The following is a 25043-nucleotide window of genomic DNA, read 5'->3' on the forward strand; positions in this document are numbered from 1 at the left end:
CTGACCCCAGACTCTGACCCGGACACTGACCCGGACACTGACCCAGACACTGACATAGACACTGACCAAGGACACTGACCCCAGACACTGACCCAGACACTTACCCCAGACACTGACCCCAGACACTGACCCCAGACACTGAACCCAGACACTGACCCGGACACTGACCCCAGACACTGACCCGGACACTGACCCCAGACACTGACCCTGACACTGACCCTGACACTGACCCCAGACACTGACCCCAGACACTGACCCCAGATACTGACCCAGACACTGAACCCAGACACTGGCCCGGACGCTGACCCCAGACACTGGCCCCAGACACTGACCCCAGACACTGACCCGGACACTGACCCCAAAGACTGACCCGGACACTGACCCCAGACACTGACCCCAGTCACTGACCCGGACACTGACCCGGACACTGACCCCAGACACTGACCTCAGACCATTACCCCAGATACTGACCCCAGACACTGACCCGGACACTGACCCCAGACACTGACACCAGACACTGACCCGGACACTGACCCAGACACTGACCCCAGACACTGTCCACAGACACTGACCCCAAACACAGATCACAGACACTGACCCAGACACTGACCCGGACACTGACCCCAGACACTGAACCCAGACACTTACCCCAGATACTGACCCAGACACTTACCCCAGACACTGACCCGGACACTGACCCAGACACTGACCCAGACACTGACCCCAGCTCTGAACCCAGACACTGACCCGGACACTGACCCGGACACTGAACCCAGACACTGACCCGGACACTGACCCGGACACTGACCCCAGACACTGATCCCAGACACTGACCTAGACACTTATCCTAGACACTGACCCGGACACTGACCCAGACACTGACCCCAGACACTGACCCGGACACTGACCCCAGCTCTGAACCCAGACACTGACCCGGACACTGACCCGGACACTGACCCCAGACACTGACCCGGACACTGACCCGGACACTGACCACAGACACTGACCCCAGACACTGACCCGGACACTGACCCGGACACTGACCCAGACACTGACATAGACACTGACCCAGACACTGACCCCAGACACTGACCCAGACACTTACCCCAGACACTGACCCAGACACTGACCCCAGACACTGACCCCAGACACTGAACCCAGACACTGACCGGGACACTGACCCCAGACACTGACCCTGACACTGACCCTGACACTGACCCCAGACACTGACCACAGACACTGACCCCTGATACTGACCCAGACACTGAACCCAGACACTGACCCGGACGCTGACCCCAGACACTGGCCCCAGACACTGACCTCAGACACTGACCCGGACACTGACCCCAGAGACTGACCCGGGCACTGACCCCAGACACTGACCCCAGTCACTGACCCGGACACTGAACCGGACACTGACCCAGACACTGACCCCAGTCACTGACCCGGACACTGACCCGGACACTGACCCCAGACACTGACCTCAGACAATTACCCCAGATACTGACCCCACACACTGATCCCAGACACAGACGCAGACACTGACCCCAGACACTGACCCCAGACACTGACCCAGACATTAACCACGGACTCTGACCCGGACACTGACCCCAGACACTGACCCCAGACACTGACCCCAGACACTGAACCCAGACACTGACCCCAGACACTGACCCCAGACACTGACCCTGACACTGACCCCAGACACTGACCACAGACACTGACCCAGACACTTACCCCAGACACTGACCCAGACACTTACCCCAGACACTGACCCGGACACTGACCCAGACACTGACCCAGACACTGACCCCAGCTCTGAACCCAGACACTGACCCGGACACTGACCCGGACACTGAACCCAGACACTGACCCGGACACTGACCCGGACACTGACCCCAGACAATGATCCCAGACACTTACCCTAGACACTGACCCGGACACTGACCCAGACACTGACCCCAGACACTGACCCGGACACTGACCCCAGCTCTGAACCCAGACACTGACCCGGACACTGACCCGGACACTGACCCCAGACACTGACCCAGACACTGACCCGGACACTGACCCGGACACTGACCACAGACACTGACCCCAGACACTGACCCGGACACTGACCCAGACACTGACACAGACACTGACCCAGACACTGACCCCAGACACTGACCCAGACACTTACCCCAGACACTGACCCAGACACTGACCCCAGACACTGACCCCAGACACTGAATCCAGACACTGAACCCAGACACTGACCCGGACACTGACCCCAGACACTGACCCGGACACTGACCCCAGACACTGACCCTGATACTGACCCTGACACTGACCCCAGACACTGACCACAGACACTGACCCCAGATACTGACCCAGACACTGAACCCAGACACTGACCCGGACGCTGACCCCAGACACTGGCCCCAGACACTGACCCCAGACACTGACCCGGACACTGACCCCAGAGACTGACCCGGACACTGACCCCAGTCACTGACCCGGACACTGACCCGGACACTGACCCCAGACACTGACCTCAGACCATTAAACCAGATACTGACCCCAGACACTGATCCCAGACACAGACGCAGACACTGACCCCAGACACTGACCCCAGACACTGACCCAGACATTGACCACGGACTCTGACCCGGACACTGACCCCAGACACTGACCCCAGACACTGACCCCAGACACTGACCCCAGACACTGACCACAGATACTGACCCGGACACTGACCCCGGACAATGACCCCAGACACTGACCCCAGACACTGACCCCAGACACGGACTCCAGACACGGACTCCAGACACGGACTCCAGACACGGACTCCAGACATTGACCCCAGACACTGAACCCAGACACTGACCCCAGACACTGACCACAGACACTGACCCAGACACTGACCCGGACACTGACCCGGACACTGAACCCAGACACTGACCCAGACACTGATCCGGACACTGACCCGGACACTGATCCCAGACACTGACCCCAGACACTGACCCGGACACTGACCCAGACACTGACCCAGACACTGACCCCAGCTCTGAACCCAGACACTGACCCGGACACTGACCCGGATACTGACCCGGACACTGACCCGGACACTGACCACAGACACTGACCCCAGACACTGACCCGGACACTGACCCGGACACTGACCACAGACACTGACCCCAGACATTGACCCGGACACTGACCCCAGACACTGACCCCAGACACTGACCCCAGATACTGACCCAGACACTGAACCCAGACACTGACCCGGACGCTGACCCCAGACACTGACCCCAGACACTGAACCCAGACACTGACCCGGACACTGACCCCAGACACTGACCCGGACACTGACCCCAGACACTGACCCGGACACTGACCCGGACACTGACCCCAGACACTGACCTCAGACCATTACCCCAGATACTGACCCCAGACACTGATCCCAGACACAGACGCAGACACTGACACCAGACACTGACCCCAGACACGGACTCCAGACATTGACCATGGACACTGACCCGGACACTGACCCAGACACTGACCCTGACACTGACCCCAGACACTGACCCCAGACACTGAACCCAGACACTGACCCGGACACTGACCACAGACACTGACCACAGACACTGACCCGGACACTGACCCCAGACACTGACCCCAGACACTGACCCGGACACTGACCACAGACACTGACCCGGACACTGATCACAGACACTGACCCCAACACTGAGCCCAGACACTGACCCCAGACACTGACCCGGACACTGACCACAGACACTGACCCGGACACTGACACTAGACACTGACCCAGACACTGACCCGGACACTGACCCCAGACACTGAACCCAGACACTGAACCCAGACACTGACCCCAGACACTGACCACAGACACTGACCCGGACACTGACCCCAGACACTGACCCCAGACACTGACCCGGACACTGACCACAGACACTGACACCAGACACTGACCCGGACACTGACCCAGACACTGACGCCAGACACTGTCCACAGACACTGACCCCAAACACAGACCACAGACACTGACCCCAGACACTGACCCAGACACTGACCCGGACACTGACCCCAGACACTGACCCCAGACACTGACCCCAGGCACTGACCCAGACACTGACCGAGACACTGACCCCAGACACTGACCCCAGACACTGACCCCAGACACTGATCCCAGACACTGACCTATACACTTACCCTAGACACTGACCCGGACACTGACCCAGACACTGACCCCAGACACTGACTCGGACACTGACCCCAGCTCTGAACCCAGACACTGACCCGGACACTGACCCCAGACACTGACCCGGACACTGACCCGGACACTGACCACAGACACTGACCCCAGACTCTGACCCGGACACTGACCCGGACACTGACCCAGACACTGACATAGACACTGACCAAGGACACTGACCCCAGACACTGACCCAGACACTTACCCCAGACACTGACCCCAACACTGACCCCAGACTCTGAACCCAGACACTGACCCGGACACTGACCCCAGACACTGACCCGGACACTGACCCCAGACACTGACCCTGACACTGACCCTGACACTGACCCCAGACACTGACCACAGACACTGACCCCAGATACTGACCCAGACACTGAACCCAGACACTGGCCCGGACGCTGACCCCAGACACTGGCCCCAGACACTGACCCCAGACACTGACCCGGACACTGACCCCAAAGACTGACCCGGACACTGACCCCAGACACTGACCCCAGTCACTGACCCGGACACTGACCCGGACACTGACCCCAGACACTGACCTCAGACCATTACCCCAGATACTGACCCCAGACACTGACCCGGACACTGACCCAGACACTGACCCCAGACACTGTCCACAGACACTGACCCCAAACACAGATCACAGACACTGACCCAGACACTGACCCGGACACTGACCCCAGACACTGAACCCAGACACTGACCCCAGACACTGTCCACAGACACTGAGCCAGACACTGACCCTGACACTGACCCCAGACACTGACCACTGACACTGACCCAGACACTTACCCCAGATACTGACCCAGACACTTACCCCAGACACTGACCCGGACACTGACCCAGACACTGACCCAGACACTGACCCCAGACACTGAACCCAGACACTGACCCGGACACTGACCCGGACACTGACCCCAGACACTGATCCCAGACACTGACCTAGACACTTACCCTAGACACTGACCCGGACACTGACCCAGACACTGACCCCAGACACTGACCCGGACACTGACCCCAGCTCTGAACCCAGACACTGACCCGGACACTGACCCGGACACTGACCCCAGACACTGACCCGGACACTGACCCGGACACTGACCACAGACACTGACCCCAGACACTGACCCGGACACTGACCCGGACACTGACCCAGACACTGACATAGACACTGACCCAGACACTGACCCCAGACACTGACCCAGACACTTACCCCAGACACTGACCCAGACACTGACCCCAGACACTGACCCCAGACACTGAACCCAGACACTGACCGGGACACTGACCCCAGACACTGACCCTGACACTGACCCTGACACTGACCCCAGACACTGACCACAGACACTGACCCCTGATACTGACCCAGACACTGAACCCAGACACTGACCCGGACGCTGACCCCAGACACTGGCCCCAGACACTGACCTCAGACACTGACCCGGACACTGACCCCAGACACTGACCCCAGTCACTGACCCGGACACTGAACCGGACACTGACCCAGACACTGACCCCAGTCACTGACCCGGACACTGACCCGGACACTGACCCCAGACACTGACCTCAGACAATTACCCCAGATACTGACCCCAGACACTGACCCCAGACACTGACCCAGACATTAACCACGGACTCTGACCCGGACACTGACCCCAGACACTGACCCCAGACACTGACCCCAGACACTGAACCCAGACACTGACCCCAGACACTGACCCCAGACACTGACCCTGACACTGACCCCAGACACTGACCACAGACACTGACCCAGACACTTACCCCAGACACTGACCCAGACACTTACCCCAGACACTGACCCGGACACTGACCCAGACACTGACCCAGACACTGACCCCAGCTCTGAACCCAGACACTGACCCGGACACTGACCCGGACACTGAACCCAGACACTGACCCGGACACTGACCCGGACACTGACCCCAGACACTGATCCCAGACACTTACCCTAGACACTGACCCGGACACTGACCCAGACACTGACCCCAGACACTGACCCGGACACTGACCCCAGCTCTGAACCCAGACACTGACCCGGACACTGACCCGGACACTGACCCCAGACACTGACCCGGACACTGACCCGGACACTGACCCGGACACTGACCACAGACACTGACCCCAGACACTGACCCGGACACTGACCCGGACACTGACCCAGACACTGACACAGACACTGACCCAGACACTGACCCCAGACACTGACCCAGACACTTACCCCAGACACTGACCCAGACACTGACCCCAGACACTGACCCCAGACACTGAATCCAGACACTGAACCCAGACACTGACCCGGACACTGACCCCAGACACTGACCCGGACACTGACCCCAGACACTGACCCTGACACTGACCCTGACACTGACCCCAGACACTGACCACAGACACTGACCCCAGATACTGACCCAGACACTGAACCCAGACACTGACCCGGACGCTGACCCCAGACACTGGCCCCAGACACTGACCCCAGACACTGACCCGGACACTGACCCCAGAGACTGACCCGGACACTGACCCCAGTCACTGACCCGGACACTGACCCGGACACTGACCCCAGACACTGACCTCAGACCATTAAACCAGATACTGACCCCAGACACTGATCCCAGACACAGACGCAGACACTGACCCCAGACACTGACCCCAGACACTGACCCAGACATTGACCACGGACTCTGACCCGGACACTGACCCCAGACACTGACCCCAGACACTGACCCCAGACACTGACCCCAGACACTGAACCCAGACACTGACCCCAGACACTGACCACAGACACTGACCCAGACACTGACCCTGACACTGACCCCAGACACTGACCACAGACACTGACCCAGACACTTACCCCAGACACTGACCCAGACACTTACCCCAGACACTGACCCGGACACTGACCCAGACACTGACCCCAGCTCTGAACCCAGACACTGACCCGGACACTGACCCGGACACTGAACCCAGACACTGACCCGGACACTGACCCGGACACTGACCCGGACACTGATCCCAGACACTGACCCCAGACACTGACCCGGACACTGACCCAGACACTGACCCCAGCACTGAACCCAGACACTGACCCGGATACTGACCCGGAAACTGACCCGGACACTGACCACAGACACTGAACCCAGACACTGACCCGGACACTGACCCGGACACTGACCACAGACACTGAACCCAGACATTGACCCGGACACTGACCCCAGACACTGACCCCAGACACTGACCCCAGATACTGACCCAGACACTGAACCCAGACACTGACCCGGACGCTGAGCCCAGACACTGACCCCAGACACTGAACCCAGACACTGACCCGGACACTGACCCCAGACACTGACCCGGACACTGACCCCAGACACTGACCCAGACACTGACCCGGACACTGACCCCAGACACTGACCTCAGACCATTACCCCAGATACTGACCCCAGACACTGATCCCAGACACTGACGCAGACACTGACCCCAGACACTGACCCCAGACACGGACTCCAGAAATTGACCATGGACACTGACCCGGACACTGACCCAGACACTGACCCTGACACTGACCCAGACACTGACCCCAGACACTGAACCCAGACACTGACCCGGACACTGACCACAGACACTGACCACAGACACTGACCCGGACACTGACCCCAGACACTGACCCCAGACACTGACCCAGACACTGACCACAGACACTGACACCAGACACTGACCCGGACACTGACCACAGACACTGACCCCAACACTGAGCCCAGGCACTGACCCGGACACTGACACCAGACACTGACCCAGACACTGACCCGGACACTGACCCCAGACACTGACCCGGACACTGACCCCAGACACTGACCACAGACACTGACCTGGACACTGACCCCAGACACTGACCCCAGACACTGACCCGGACACTGACCACAGACACTGACACCAGACACTGACCCGGACACTGACCCAGACACTGACGCCAGACACTGTCCACAGACACTGACCCCAAACACAGACCACAGACACTGACCCCAGACACTGACCCAGACACTGACCCGGACACTGACCCCAGACACTGACCCCAGACACTGACCCCAGGCACTGACCCAGACACTGACCGAGACACTGACCCCAGACACTGACCCCAGACACTGATCCCAGACACTGACCTATACACTTACCCTAGACACTGACCCGGACACTGACCCAGACACTGACCCCAGACACTGACCCGGACACTGACCCCAGCTCTGAACCCAGACACTGACCCGGACACTGACCACAGACACTGACCCCAGACTCTGACCCGGACACTGACCCGGACACTGACCCAGACACTGACATAGACACTGACCAAGGACACTGACCCCAGACACTGACCCAGACACTTACCCCAGACACTGACCCAGACACTGAACCCAGACACTGAACCCCGACACTGACCCGGACACTGACCCCAGACACTGACCCGGACACTGACCCCAGACACTGACCCTGACACTGACCCTGACACTGACCCCAGACACTGACCACAGACACTGACCCCAGATACTGACCCAGACACTGAACCCAGACACTGACCCGGACGCTGACCCCAGACACTGGCCCGAGACACTGACCCCAGACACTGACCCCAGACACTGACGCAGACACTGACCCCAGAGACTGACCCGGACACTGACCCCAGACACTGACCCCAGTCACTGACCCGGACACTGACCCGGACACTGACCCCAGACACTGACCTCAGACCATTACCCCAGATACTGACCCCAGACACTGATTCCAGACACAGACGCAGACACTGACCCCAGACACTGACCCCAGACACTGACCCAGACATTAACCACGGACTCTGACCCGGACACTGACCCCAGACACTGACCCCAGACACTGACCCCAGACACTGAACCCAGACACTGACCCCAGACACTGACCACAGACACTGACCCCAGACACTGACCCTGACACTGACCCCAGACACTGACCACTGACACTGACCCAGACACTTACCCCAGACACTGACCCAGACACTTACCCCAGACACTGACCCAGACACTGACCCCAGCTCTGAAGCCAGACACTGACCCGGACACTGACCCGGACACTGAACCCAGACACTGACCCGGACACTGACCCGGACACTGACCCCAGACACTGATCCCAGACACTGACCTAGACACTTACCCTAGACACTGACCAGGACACTGACCCAGACACTGACCCCAGACACTGACCCGGACACTGACCCCAGCTCTGAAGCCAGACACTGACCCGGACACTGACCCGGACACTGACCACAGACACTGACCCAGAAACTGACCCGGACACTGACCCGGACACTGACCACAGACACTGACCCCAGACACTGACCCGGACACTGACCCGGACACTGACCCAGACACTGACATAGACACTGACCCAGACACTGACCCCAGACACTGACCCAGACACTTACCCCAGACACTGACCCAGACACTGTCCCCAGACACTGACCCCAGACACTGAACCCAGACACTGACCCGGACACTGACCCCAGACACTGACCCTGACACTGACCCAGACACTGACCCCGGACACTGACCCAGACACTGACCCCAGCTCTGAACCCAGACACTGACCCGGACACTGACCCGGATACTGACCCGGACACTGACCCGGACACTGACCACAGACACTGAACCCAGACACTGACCCGGACACTGACCCGGACACTGACCACAGACACTGACCCCAGACATTGACCCGGACACTGACCCCAGACACTGACCCCAGACACTGACCCCAGATACTGACCCAGACACTGAACCCAGACACTGACCCGGACACTGACCCGGACACTGACCACAGACACTGACCCCAGACATTGACCCGGACACTGACCCCAGCCACTGACCCCAGACACTGACCCCAGATACTGACCCAGACACTGAACCCAGACACTGACCCGGACGCTGACCCCAGACACTGACCCCAGACACTGAACCCAGACACTGACCCGGACACTGACCCCAGACACTGACCCGGACACTGACCCCAGACACTGACCCGGACACTGACCCGGACACTGACCCCAGACACTGACCTCAGACCATTACCCCAGATACTGATCCCAGACACAGACGCAGACACTGACCCCAGACACTGACCCCAGACACGGACTCCAGACATTGACCATGGACACTGACCCGGACACTGACCATGACACTGACCCCAGACACTGACCCCAGACACTGAACCCAGACACTGACCCGGACACTGACCACAGACACTGACCACAGACACTGACCCGGACACTGACCCCAGACACTGACCCCAGACACTGACCCGGACACTGACCACAGACACTGACACCAGACACTGACCCGGACACTGACCCAGACACTGACCCCAGACACTGACGCCAGACACTGTCCACAGACACTGACCCCAAACACAGACCACAGACACTGACCCAGACACTGACCCGGACACTGACCTGGATACTGACCCGGACACTGACCCGGACACTGACCACAGACACTGACCCCAACACTGAGCCCAGGCACTGACCAGTACACTGACACCAGACACTGACCCAGACACTGACCCGGACACTGACCCCAGACACTGAACCCAGACACTGACCCCAGACACTGACCACAGACACTGACCCGGACACTGACCCCGGACACTGACCCCAGACACTGACCCGGACACTGACCACAGACACTGACACCAGACACTGACCCAGACACTGACCCAGACACTGACCCGGACACTGACCCAGACACTGACCCAGACACTGACCCCAGACACTGACGCCAGACACTGTCCACAGACACTGACCCCAAACACAGACCACAGACACTGACCCCAGACACTGACCCAGACACTGACCCGGACACTGACCCCAGACACTGACCCCAGGCACTGACCCAGACACTGACCCAGACACTGACCCGGACACTGACCCAGACACTGACCCAGACACTGACCCCAGACACTGACGCCAGACACTGTCCACAGACACTGACCCCAAACACAGACCACAGACACTGACCCCAGATACTGACCCAGACACTGACCCGGACACTGACCCAGACGCTGACCCCAGACATTGGCCCCAGACACTGACCCCAGACACTGACCCGGACACTGACCCCAGAGACTGACCCGGACACTGACCCCAGACACTGACCCCAGACACTGACCACAGACACTGACCCCAGATACTGACCCAGACACTGAACCCAGACACTGACCCGGACGCTGACCCCAGACACTGGCCCCAGACACTGACCCCAGACACTGACCCGGACACTGACCCGGACACTGACCCCAGACACTGACCTCAGACCATTACCCCAGATACTGACCCCAGACACTGATCCCAGACACAGACGCAGACACTGACCCCAGACACTGACCCGGACACTGACCCCAGACACTGACCCCAGTCACTGACCCGGACACTGACCCGGACACTGACCCCAGACACTGACCTCAGACCACTACCCCAGATACTGACCCCAGACACTGATCCCAGACACAGACGCAGACGCTGACCCCAGACACAGATGCAGTCGCTGACCCCAGACACTGACCCCAGACACTGATCCAGACACAGACCCTGACACTGACCCCAGACACTGACCACAGACACTGACCCCAGATACTGACCCAGACACTGAACCCAGAAACTGACCCGGAAGCTGACCCCAGACACTGGCCCCAGACACTGACCCCAGACACTGCCCCGGACACTGACCACAGAGACTGACCCGGACACTGACCCCAGACACTGACCCCAGTCACTGACCCGGACACTGACCCGGACACTGACCCCAGACACTGACCTCAGACCATTACCCCAGATACTGACCCCAGACACTGATCCCAGACACAGACGCAGACACTGACCCCAGACACTGACCCCAGACACTGACCCAGACATTGACCACGGACTCTGACCCGGACACTGACCCCAGACACTGACCCCAGACACTGACCCCAGACACTGAACCCAGACACTGAACCCAGACACTGACCCCAGACACTGACCACAGACACTGACCCGGACACTGACCCCAGACACTGACACCAGACACTGACCCGGACACTGACCCAGACACTGACCCCAGACACTGTCCACAGACACTGACCCCAAACACAGATCACAGACACTGACCCAGACACTGACCCGGACACTGACCCCAGACACTGACCCCAGGCACTGACCCGGACACTGACCCAGACACTGACCCAGACACTGACCCTGACACTGATTCCCAGACACTGACCCCAGACACTGACCACAGACACTGACCCAGACACTTACCCCAGACACGGACCCGGACACTGACCCAGACACTGACCCAGACACTGACCCGGACACTGACCCCAGACACTGACCCCAGACACTGACCCCACATACTGACCAGACACTGACCCCAGATACTGACCCCAGACACTGACCCGGACACTGACCCGGACACTGACCCCAGACACTGACCCAGACACTGACCCGGACACTGACCCGGACACTGACCCCAGTCACTGACCCGGACACTGACCCAGACACTGACCCAGACACTGACCCCAGCTCTGAACCCAGACACTGACCCGGACACTGACCCGGACACTGACCCGGACACTGACCCGGACACTGACCCCAGACACTGATCCCAGACACTGACCTAGACACTTACCCTAGACACTGAACCCAGACACTGACCCGGACGCTGACCCCAGACACTGGCCCCAGACACTGACCCCAGACACTGACCCGGACACTGACCCCAGAGACTGACCCGGACACTGACCCCAGACACTGACCCCAGTCACTGACCCGGACACTGACCCGGACACTGACCCCAGACACTGACCTCAGACCATTACCCCAGATACTGACCCCAGACACTGATTCCAGACACAGACGCGGACACTGACCCCAGACACTGACCCCAGACACTGACCCAGACACTAACCACGGACTCTGACCCGGACATTGACCCAAGACACTGACCCCAGACACTGACCCCAGACACTGAACCCAGACACTGACCCCAGACACTGACCACAGACACTGACCCAGACACTGACCCTGACACTGACCCCAGACACTGACCACTGACACTGACCCAGACACTTACCCCAGACACTGACCCAGACACTTACCCCAGACACTGACCCGGACACTGACCCAGACACTGACCCAGACACTGACCCAAGCTCTGAACCCAGACACTGACCCGGACACTGACCCGGACACTGAACCCAGACACTGACCCGGACACTGACCCGGACACTGACCCCAGACACTGATCCCAGACACTGACCTAGACACTTACCCTAGACACTGACCCGGACACTGACCCAGACACTGACCCCAGACACTGACCCGGACACTGACCCCAGCTCTGAACCCAGACACTGACCCGGACACTGACCCGGACACTGACCCCAGACACTGACCCAGACACTGACCCGGACACTGACCCGGACACTGACCACAGACACTGACCCCAGACACTGACCCGGACACTGACCCGGACACTGACCCAGACACTGACATAGACACTGACCCAGACACTGACCCCAGACACTGACCCAGACACTTACCCCAGACACTGACCCAGACACTGACCCCAGACACTGACCCCAGACACTGAACCCAGACACTGACCCGGACACTGACCCCAGACACTGACCCGGACACTGACCCCAGACACTGACCCTGACACTGACCCCAGACACTGACCACAGACACTGACCCCAGATACTGACCCAGACACTGAACCCAGACACTGACCCGGACGCTGACCCCAGACACTGGCCCCAGACACTGACCCCAGACACTGACCCGGACACTGACCCCAGAGACTGACCCGGACACTGACCCCAGACACTGACCCCAGTCACTGACCCGGACACTGACCCGGACACTGACCCCAGACACTGACCTCAGACCATTACCCCAGATACTGACCCCAGACACTGATCCCAGACACAGACGCAGACACTGACCCCAGACACTGACCCCAGACACTGACCCAGACATTGACCACGGACTCTGACCCGGACACTGACCCCAGACACTGACCCCAGACACTGAACCCAGACACTGAACCCAGACACTGACCACAGACACTGACCCAGACACTGACCCTGACACTGACCCCAGACACTGACCACAGACACTGACCCAGACACTTACCCCAGACACTGACCCAGACACTTACCCCAGACACTGACCCGGACACTGACCCGGACACTGAACCCAGACACTGACCCGGACACTGACCCGGACACTGACCCGGACACTGATCCCAGACACTGACCCCAGACACTGACCCGGACACTGACCCAGACACTGACCCAGACACTGACCCCAGCTCTGAACCCAGACACTGACCCGGACATTGACCCGGACACTGAACCCAGACACTGACCCGGACACTGACCCGGACAGTGACCACAGACACTGACCCCAGACATTGACCCGGACACTGACCCAGACACTGACCCCAGACACTGACCCCAGATACTGACCACAGACACTGAACCCAGACACTGACCCGGACGCTGACCCCAGACACTGACCCCTGACACTGAACCCAGACACTGACCCGGACACTGACCCCAGACACTGACCCGGACACTGACCCGGACACTGACCCCAGACACTGACCTCAGACCATTACCCCAGATACTGACCCCAGACACTGATCCCAGACACAGACGCAGACACTGACCCCAGACACTGACCCCAAACACGGACTCCAGACACTGACCATGGACACTGACCCGGACACTGACCCAGACACTGACCCTGACACTGACCCCAGACACTGACCCCAGACACTGAACCCAGACACTGACCACAGACACTGACCACAGACACTGACCCGGACACTGACCCCAGACACTGACCCCAGACACTGACCCGGACACTGACCACAGACACTGACACCAGACACTACCTGGACACTGACCCAGACACTGACGCCAGACACTGTCCACAGACACTGACCCCAAACACAGACCACAGACACTGACCCCAGACACTGACCCAGACACTGACCCGGACACTGACCCGGATACTGACCCGGACACTGACCCGGACACTGACCACAGACACTGACCCCAACACTGAGCCCAGGCACTGACCAGTACACTGACACCAGACACTGACCCAGACACTGACCCGGACACTGACCCCAGACACTGAACCCAGTCACTGACCCCAGACACTGACCACAGACACTGACCCGGACACTGACCACAGACACTGACACCAGACACTGACCCGGACACTGACCCAGACACTGACGCCAGACACTGTCCACAGACACTGACCCCAAACACAGACCACAGACACTGACCCCAGACACTGACCCGGACACTGACCCCAGACACTGACCCCAGACACTGACCCCAGGCACTGACCCAGACACTGACCGAGACACTGACCCCAGACACTGACCCCAGACACTGATCCCAGACACTGACCTATACACTTACCCTAGACACTGACCCGGACACTGACCCAGACACTGACCCCAGACACTGACCCGGACACTGACCCCAGCTCTGAACCCAGACACTGACCCGGACACTGACCCCAGACACTGACCCGGACACTGACCCGGACACTGACCACAGACACTGACCCCAGACTCTGACCCGGACACTGACCCGGACACTGACCCAGACACTGACATAGACACTGACCAAGGACACTGACCGCAGACACTGACCCAGACACTTACCCCAGACACTGACCCCAGACACTGACCCCAGACACTGAACCCAGACACTGACCCGGACACTGACCCCAGACACTGACCCAGACACTGACCCCAGACACTGACCCTGACACTGACCCCAGACACTGACCACAGACACTGACCCCAGACACTGACCCAGACACTGACCCCAGACACTGACGCCAGACACTGTCCACAGACACTGACCCCAAACACAGACCACAGACACTGACCCCAGACACTGACCCAGACACTGACCCCAGACACTGACCCCAGACACTGACCCCAGGCACTGACCCAGACACTGACCGAGACACTGACCCCAGACACTGACCCGGACACTGACCCGGACACTGACCCCAGACACTGACCTCAGACCATTACCCCAGATACTGATCCCAGACACAGACGCAGACACTGACCCCAGACACTGACCCCAGACACGGACTCCAGACATTGACCATGGACACTGACCCGGACACTGACCCCAGACACTGACCCCAGACACTGAACCCAGACACTGACCCGGACACTGACCACAGACACTGACCACAGACACTGACCCGGACACTGACCCCAGACACTGACCCCAGACACTGACCCGGACACTGACCACAGACACTGACACCAGACACTGACCCGGACACTGACCCAGACACTGACCCCAGACACTGACGCCAGACACTGTCCACAGACACTGACCCCAAACACAGACCACAGACACTGACCCAGACACTGACCCGGACACTGACCTGGATACTGACCCGGACACTGACCCGGACACTGAACACAGACACTGACCCCAACACTGAGCCCAGGCACTGACCAGTACACTGACACCAGACACTGACCCAGACACTGACCCGGACACTGACCCCAGACACTGAACCCAGACACTGACCCCAGACACTGACCACAGACACTGACCCGGACACTGACCCCAGACACTGACCCCAGACACTGACCCGGACACTGACCACAGACACTGACACCAGACACTGACCCAGACACTGACCCAGACACTGACCCGGACACTGACCCAGACACTGACCCAGACACTGACCCCAGACACTGACGCCAGACACTGTCCACAGACACTGACCCCAAACACAGACCACAGACACTGACCCCAGACACTGACCCAGACACTGACCCGGACACTGACCCCAGACACTGACCCCAGGCACTGACCCAGACACTGACCGAGACACTGATCCCAGACACTGACCCCAGACACTGATCCCAGACACTGACCTATACACTTACCCTAGACACTGACCCGGACACTGACCCAGACACTGACCCCAGACACTGACACGGACACTGACCCCAGCTCTGAACCCAGACACTGACCCGGACACTGACCCCAGACACTGACCCGGACACTGACCCGGACACTGACCACAGACACTGACCACAGACTCTGACCCGGACACTGACCCGGACACTGACCCAGACACTGACATAGACACTGACCAAGGACACTGACCCCAGACACTGACCCCAGACACTGAACCCAGACACTGACCCGGACACTGACCCCAGACACTGACCCGGACACTGACCCCAGACACTGACCCTGACACTGACCCTGACACTGACCCCAGACACTGACCACAGACACTGACCCCAGATACTGACCCAGACACTGAACCCAGACACTGACCCAGACGCTGACCCCAGACACTGGCCCCAGACACTGACCCCAGACACTGACCCGGACACTGACCCCAGAGACTGACCCGGACACTGACCCCAGACACTGACCACAGACACTGACCACAGACACTGACCCCAGATACTGACCCAGACACTGAACCCAGACATTGACCCGGACGCTGACCCCAGACACTGGCCCCAGACACTGATCCCAGACACTGACCCGGACACTGACCCGGACACTGACCCCAGACACTGACCTCAGACCATTACCCCAGATACTGACCCCAGACACTGATCCCAGACACAGACGCAGACACTGACCCCAGACACTGACCCGGACACTGACCCCAGACACTGACCCCAGTCACTGACCCGGACACTGACCCGGACACTGACCCCAGACACTGACCTCAGACCACTACCCCAGATACTGACCCCAGACACTGATCCCAGACACAGACGCAGACGCTGACCCCAGACACAGATGCAGTCGCTGACCCCAGACACTGACCCCAGACACTGATCCAGACACAGACCCTGACACTGACCCCAGACACTGACCACAGACACTGACCCCAGATACTGACCCAGACACTGAACCCAGAAACTGACCCGGAAGCTGACCCCAGACACTGGCCCCAGACACTGACCCCAGACACTGCCCCGGACACTGACCACAGAGACTGACCCGGACACTGACCCCAGACACTGACCCCAGTCACTGACCCGGACACTGACCCGGACACTGACCCCAGACACTGACCTCAGACCATTACCCCAGATACTGACCCCAGACACTGATCCCAGACACAGACGCAGACACTGACCCCAGACACTGACCCCAGACACTGACCCAGACATTGACCACGGACTCTGACCCGGACACTGACCCCAGACACTGACCCCAGACACTGACCCCAGACACTGAACCCAGACACTGACCCCAGACACTGACCACAGACACTGACCCGGACACTGACCCCAGACACTGACACCAGACACTGACCCGGACACTGACCCAGACACTGACCCCAGACACTGTCCACAGACACTGACCCCAAACACAGATCACAGACACTGACCCAGACACTGACCCGGACACTGACCCCAGACACTGACCCCAGGCACTGACCCGGACACTGACCCAGACACTGACCCAGACACTGACCCTGACACTGATTCCCAGACACTGACCCCAGACACTGACCACAGACACTGACCCAGACACTTACCCCAGACACGGACCCGGACACTGACCCAGACACTGACCCAGACACTGACCCGGACACTGACCCCAGACACTGACCCCAGACACTGACCCCACATACTGACCAGACACTGACCCCAGATACTGACCCCAGACACTGACCCGGACACTGACCCGGACACTGACCCCAGACACTGACCCAGACACTGACCCGGACACTGACCCGGACACTGACCCCAGACACTGACCCGGACACTGACCCAGACACTGACCCAGACACTGACCCCAGCTCTGAACCCAGACACTGACCCGGACACTGACCCGGACACTGACCCGGACACTGACCCGGACACTGACCCCAGACACTGATCCCAGACACTGACCTAGACACTTACCCTAGACACTGAACCCAGACACTGACCCGGACGCTGACCCCAGACACTGGCCCCAGACACTGACCCCAGACACTGACCCGGACACTGACCCCAGAGACTGACCCGGACACTGACCCCAGACACTGACCCCAGTCACTGACCCGGACACTGACCCGGACACTGACCCCAGACACTGACCTCAGACCATTACCCCAGATACTGACCCCAGACACTGATTCCAGACACAGACGCGGACACTGACCCCAGACACTGACCCCAGACACTGACCCAGACATTAACCACGGACTCTGACCCGGACACTGACCCCAGACACTGACCCCAGACACTGACCCCAGACACTGAACCCAGACACTGACCCCAGACACTGACCACAGACACTGACCCAGACACTGACCCTGACACTGACCCCAGACACTGACCACTGACACTGACCCAGACACTTACCCCAGACACTGACCCAGACACTTACCCCAGACACTGACCCGGACACTGACCCAGACACTGACCCAGACACTGACCCCAGCTCTGAACCCAGACACTGACCCGGACACTGACCCGGACACTGAACCCAGACACTGACCCGGACACTGACCCGGACACTGACCCCAGACACTGATCCCAGACACTGACCTAGACACTTACCCTAGACACTGACCCGGACACTGACCCAGACACTGACCCCAGACACTGACCCGGACACTGACCCCAGCTCTGAACCCAGACACTGACCCGGACACTGACCCGGACACTGACCCCAGACACTGACCCAGACACTGACCCGGACACTGACCACAGACACTGACCCCAGACACTGACCCGGACACTGACCCGGACACTGACCCAGACACTGACATAGACACTGACCCAGATACTGACCCCAGACACTGACCCAGACACTTACCCCAGACACTGACCCAGACACTGACCCCAGACACTGACCCCAGACACTGAACCCAGACACTGACCCGGACACTGACCCCAGACACTGACCCGGACACTGACCCCAGACACTGACCCTGACACTGACCCCAGACACTGACCACAGACACTGACCCCAGATACTGACCCAGACACTGAACCCAGACACTGACCCGGACGCTGACCCCAGACACTGGCCCCAGACACTGACCCCAGACACTGACCCGGACACTGACCCCAGAGACTGACCCGGACACTGACCCCAGACACTGACCCCAGTCACTGACCCGGACACTGACCCGGACACTGACCCCAGACACTGACCTCAGACCATTACCCCAGATACTGACCCCAGACACTGATCCCAGACACAGACGCAGACACTGACCCCAGACACTGACCCCAGACACTGACCCAGACATTGACCACGGACTCTGACCCGGACACTGACCCCAGACACTGACCCCAGACACTGACCCCAGACACTGAACCCAGACACTGACCCCAGACACTGACCACAGACACTGACCCAGACACTGACCCTGACACTGACCCCAGACACTGACCACAGACACTGACCCAGACACTTACCCCAGACACTGACCCAGACACTTACCCCAGACACTGACCCGGACACTGACCCAGACACTGACCCAGACACTGACCCCAGCTCTGAACCCAGACACTGACCCGGACACTGACCCGGACACTGAACCCAGACACTGACCCGGACACTGACCCGGACACTGACCCGGACACTGATCCCAGACACTGACCCCAGACACTGACCCGGACACTGACCCAGACACTGAACCAGACACTGACCCCAGCTCTGAACCCAGACACTGACCCGGACACTGACCCGGACACTGAACCCAGACACTGACCTGGACACTGACCCGGACACTGACCACAGACACTGACCCCAGACATTGACCCGGACACTGACCCCAGACACTGACCCTAGACACTGACCCCAGATACTGACCACAGACACTGAACCCAGACACTGACCCGGACGCTGACCCCAGACACTGACCCCAGACACTGAACCCAGACACTGACCCGGACACTGACCCCAGACACTGACCCGGACACTGACCCGGACACTGACCCCAGACACTGACCTCAGACCATTACCCCAGATACTGACCCCAGACACTGATCCCAGACACAGACGCAGACACTGACCCCAGACACTGACCCCAAACACGGACTCCAGACACTGACCATGGACACTGACCCGGACACTGACCCAGACACTGACCCTGACACTGACCCCAGACACTGACCCCAGACACTGAACCCAGACACTGACCACAGACACTGACCACAGACACTGACCCGGACACTGACCCCAGACACTGACCCCAGACACTGACCCGGACACTGACCACAGACACTGACACCAGACACTACCCGGACACTGACCCAGACACTGACGCCAGACACTGTCCACAGACACTGACCCCAAACACAGACCACAGACACTGACCCCAGACACTGACCCAGACACTGACCCGGACACTGACCCGGATACTGACCCGGACACTGACCCGGACACTGACCACAGACACTGACCCCAACACTGAGCCCAGGCACTGACCAGTACACTGACACCAGACACTGACCCAGACACTGACCCGGACACTGACCCCAGACACTGAACCCAGTCACTGACCCCAGACACTGACCACAGACACTGACCCGGACACTGACCACAGACACTGACACCAGACACTGACCCAGACACTGACGCCAGACACTGTCCACAGACACTGACCCCAAACACAGACCACAGACACTGACCCCAGACACTGACCCGGACACTGACCCCAGACACTGACCCCAGACACTGACCCCAGGCACTGACCCAGACACTGACCGAGACACTGACCCCAGACACTGACCCCAGACACTGATCCCAGACACTGACCTATACACTTACCCTAGACACTGACCCGGACACTGACCCAGACACTGACCCCAGACACTGACCCGGACACTGACCCGGACACTGACCACAGACACTGACCACAGACACTGACACCAGACACTGACCCGGACACTGACCCGGACACTGACCACAGACACTGACCCCAGACTCTGACCCGGACACTGACCCGGACACTGACCCAGACACTGACATAGACATTGACCAAGGACACTGACCCCAGACACTGACCCAGACACTTACCCCAGACACTGACCCCAGACACTGACCCCAGACACTGAACCCAGACACTGACCCGGACACTGACCCCAGACACTGACCCAGACACTGACCCCAGACACTGACCCTGACACTGACCCTGACACTGACCCCAGACACTGACCACAGACACTGACCCCAGATACTGACCCAGACACTGAACCCAGACACTGACCCGGACGCTGACCCCAGACACTGGCCCCAGACACTGACCCCAGACACTGACCCGGACACTGACCCCAGAGACTGACCCGGACACTGACCCCAGACACTGTCCCCAGTCACTGACCCGGACACTGACCCGGACACTGACCCCAGACACTGACCTCAGACCACTACCCCAGATACTGACGCCAGACACTGATCCCAGACACAGACGCAGACACTGACCCCAGACACTGACCCGGACACTGACCCCAGACACTGACCCCAGTCACTGACCCGGACACTGACCCGGACACTGACCCCAGACACTGACCTCAGACCACTACCCCAGATACTGACCCCAGACACTGATCCCAGACACAGACGCAGACGCTGACCCCAGACACAGATGCAGTCGCTGACCCCAGACACTGACCCCAGACACTGACCCAGACATTGACCACGGACTCTGACCCGGACACTGACCCCAGACACTGACCCCAGACACTGACCCCAGACACTGAATCCAGACACTGAACCCAGACACTGACCCCAGACACTGACCACAGACACTGACCCGGACACTGACCCCAGACACTGACACCAGACACTGACCCGGACACTGACCCAGACACTGACCCCAGACACTGTCCACAGACACTGACCCCAAACACAGATCACAGACACTGACCCAGACACTGACCCGGACACTGACCCCAGACACTGACCCCAGGCACTGACCCAGACACTTACCCCAGACACTGACCCGGACACTGACACAGACACTGACCCGGACACTGACCCCAGACACTGACCCCAGACACTGACCCCAGATACTGACCAGACACTGACCCCAGATACTGACCACAGACACTGACCCGGACACTGACCCCAGACACTGACCCCAGACACTGACCCCAGATACTGACCCCAGACACTGACCCCAGACACTGACCCAGACACTGACCCGGACACTGACCCGGACACTGACCCCAGACACTGACCCCAGTCACTGACCCGGACTCTGACCCGGACACTGACCCAGACACTGACCCCAGACACTGACCCCAGACACTGACCCAGACACTGACGCCAGACACTGACCCCAGACACTGAACCCAGACACTGACCCGGACACTGACACCAGACACTGACCCGGACACTGACCCCTGACACTGACCCAGGCACTGACCTGACACTGACCCCAGACACTGACCCCAGACACTGACCCCAGATACTGACCCAGACACTGAACCCAGACACTGACCCGGACGCTGACCCCAGACACTGGCCCCAGACACTGACCCCAGACACTGACCCGGACACTGACCCCAGACACTGACCCGGACACTGACCCCAGACACTGACCCCAGTCACTGACCCGGACACTGACCCGGACACTGACCCCAGACACTGACCCCAGTCACTGACCCGGACACTGACCCGGACACTGACCCCAGACACTGACCTCAGACCATTACCCCAGATACTGACCCCAGACACTGATCCCAGACACAGACGCAGACACTGACCCCAGACACTGACCCAAGACACTGACCCAGACATTGACCACGGACTCTGACCCCAGACACTGACCCCAGGCACTGACCCGGACACTGACCCAGACACTGACCCTAACACTGACCCCAGACACTGACCACAGACACTGACCTAGACACTGACCCCAGACACTGACACCAGACACTGACCCCAGACACTGACCCCAGACACTGAACCCAGACACTGACCCCAGACACTGACCACAGACACTGACCCCAGACACTGACACCAGACACTGACCCGGACACTGACCCAGACACTGACCCCAGGCACTGTCCACAGACTCTGACCCCAAACACAGACCACAGACACTGACCCCAGACACTGACCCAGACACTGACCCGGACACTGACCCCAGACACTGACCCCAGGCACTGACCCGGACACTGACCCAGACACTGACCCAGACACTGACCCAGACACTGACCCTGACACTGACCCCAGACACTGACCACAGACACTGACCCAGACACTTACCCCAGACACTGACCCAGACACTTACCCCAGACACTGACCCGGACACTGACCCGGACACTGACCCAGACACTGACCCCAGCTCTGAACCCAGACACTGACGCGGACACTGACCCGGACACTGAACTCAGACACTGACCCAGACACTGACCCGGACACTGACCCGGACACTGACCACAGACACTGAACCCAGACATTGACCCGGACACTGACCCCAGACACTGACCCCAGACACTGACCCCAGATACTGACCCAGACACTGAACCCAGACACTGACCCGGACGCTGACCCCAGACACTGGCCCCAGACACTGACCCCAGACACTGACCCGGACACTGACCCCAGAGACTGACCCGGACACTGACCCCAGACACTGACCCCAGTCACTGACCCGGACACTGACCCGGACACTGACCCCAGACACTGACCTCAGACCATTAAACCAGAT

General features: G+C 59.8%; 1 protein-coding gene across 1 annotated transcript in view; it reads left to right on the forward strand.

Annotated features, from left to right (window-relative positions):
• LOC122547924 (galectin-3-binding protein-like) overlaps nucleotides 1-25043 on the forward strand; it is a 542293-nt gene that overhangs the window by 214125 nt on the left and 303125 nt on the right. The gene's annotated exons all lie outside the window — the stretch shown is intronic.

Source organism: Chiloscyllium plagiosum, unplaced genomic scaffold, assembly GCF_037043375.1.
Source record: "Chiloscyllium plagiosum isolate Xiang-an unplaced genomic scaffold, Cpla_swu_hap1 HiC_scaffold_1, whole genome shotgun sequence".
NCBI classification, from domain to species: domain Eukaryota; kingdom Metazoa; phylum Chordata; class Chondrichthyes; order Orectolobiformes; family Hemiscylliidae; genus Chiloscyllium; species Chiloscyllium plagiosum.